This window comes from Galeopterus variegatus, unplaced genomic scaffold, assembly GCF_000696425.1.
Source record: "Galeopterus variegatus unplaced genomic scaffold, G_variegatus-3.0.2 Scaffold29266, whole genome shotgun sequence".
Taxonomy (NCBI): Eukaryota; Metazoa; Chordata; class Mammalia; order Dermoptera; family Cynocephalidae; genus Galeopterus; species Galeopterus variegatus.
The window spans coordinates 1,666-3,440 of NW_007755377.1; the positions used below are offsets into that span (position 1 = coordinate 1,666).

The following is a 1,775-nucleotide window of genomic DNA, read 5'->3' on the forward strand; positions in this document are numbered from 1 at the left end:
ACGACGTTGGTCGTGAGAGAGATTCCTTGCAGTGACAGCTCAATGCTGCACTTCCACAGGAGTTTGCTGCACTTAGGAAGGAACTGAATGAATGCAAGGAACAGCTTCGTGAAAGGGAAGAAGAAATTGCTGAACTGAAAGCAGAAAGGAACAACACCAGGCTGCTTTTAGAACATCTGGAATGCCTTGTGTCTAGGCACGAGAGGTCTCTCAGGATGACCGTTGTGAAGAGACAGGCACAGTCCCCAGCAGGTGTGTCCAGCGAAGTTGAAGTGCTCAAAGCACTGACGTCATTATTTGAGCACCACAAAGCTCTGGATGAAAAGGTGAGAGAGAGATTACGAGTAGCACTTGAAAGGTGTAGTCTGTTAGAAGAAGAATTAGGTGCCACACACAAAGAGCTGATGATTCTTAAAGAACAGAATAATCAGAAGAAAACACTAACAGATGGAGCGCTTGACATGAACCAGGAACAAGAAAATACCCCGAGCACGAATGGAAAGAGATCTTCTGATGGTTCGTTAAGCCATAAGGACCTTGCTAAAGGAATAGAGCTCCAGGAAGTCACAGACAAGCAATTGAGGGAACAGAGCCAAATGAAAGATAACCTGGACGCCCTCTCCAGTCACGTGGCAGAGCTGGAGGAAGATCTCTACACGGCCAGGGAAGACTTGATCAAATCCCTGCAGATGAACATGAAATTGCAACGGGACATCTGTAAAGCCATGGCCGAAAAGGAAGACATGGAAGAGAGAATCACTATAATCCACAAGGAGGACCTTGCTAAAGTAATAGAGCTGCAGGAAGTCACAGACAAGCAATTGAGGGAACAGAGCCAAATGGAGCGGAACCAAATGGAAGAGCGCCTGGCTGCCCTCTCCAGTCACGTGGAAGAGCTGGAGGAAGAACTCTTCATAGCCAGGGAAGACTTGATCGAATCTGAGGAGATGAACACGAAATTGCAACAGGACATCTGCGAAGCAAAGGCCCAAAAGGAAGACATGGAAGAGAGAATCACTACTCTTGAAAAATGCTACCTCGCTGCACAGCGTGAAGCCACGTCTGTGCATGACCTCAATGATAAACTTGAAAATGAAATTGCAAACAAAGATTCTATGCATCGACAGACTGAGGATAAAAACCGCCAGTTACAGGAACGGCTGGAATTAGTGGAGCAAAAGCTGCAACAGACCATGAGGAAAGCCGAGACACTCCCGGAGGTGGAGGCTGAGCTGGCCCAGAGGGTGGCAGCGCTCTCGAAGGCTGAAGAGAGACAGGGCAACATGGAAGAAAGGTTAAGACAGACAGAGGTGCAGCTGGAGGAAAAGAACCAAGAACTGCAGCGGGCAAGGGAGAGAGAAAAAGTGAATGAAGAGCATAATAAACGTTTATCAGACACTGTTGACAAGCTTCTTTCAGAATCTAAGGAGAGGCTCCAGCTTCATCTGAAAGAGGGAATGGCTGCTCTAGAAGATAAGAACTCTCTCTTACGAGAAGTTGAAAATGCAAAAAAGCAATTGGAAGATACACAACATGATAAGGATCAGCTCATCTTAAACACTGAAGCAGTGAGGGCTGAACTAGACCAAATGAGACTAAGAGGTGCTTCACTTCCTCATGGCCGACCCCACTTGGGCAGTGTCCCAGATTTCAGGTTCCTTGTGGCAGAGAGTCACACAGATTCCTACAGCACCAGTGCAGTGTTGTGGCGCCCCCAGAAAGGCCGCCTAGCTGCTTTCTTTCACAGTTAAGAACCCTGATTGGGCCGACCCCGT

General features: G+C 47.7%; 1 pseudogene; it reads left to right on the forward strand.

Moving 5' to 3' along the window:
* LOC103583849 overlaps nt 1–1,751 on the forward strand; it is a 3,409-nt pseudogene extending 1,658 nt beyond the window's left edge.
* The last annotated feature ends 24 nt before the right edge of the window (nt 1,752–1,775 follow it).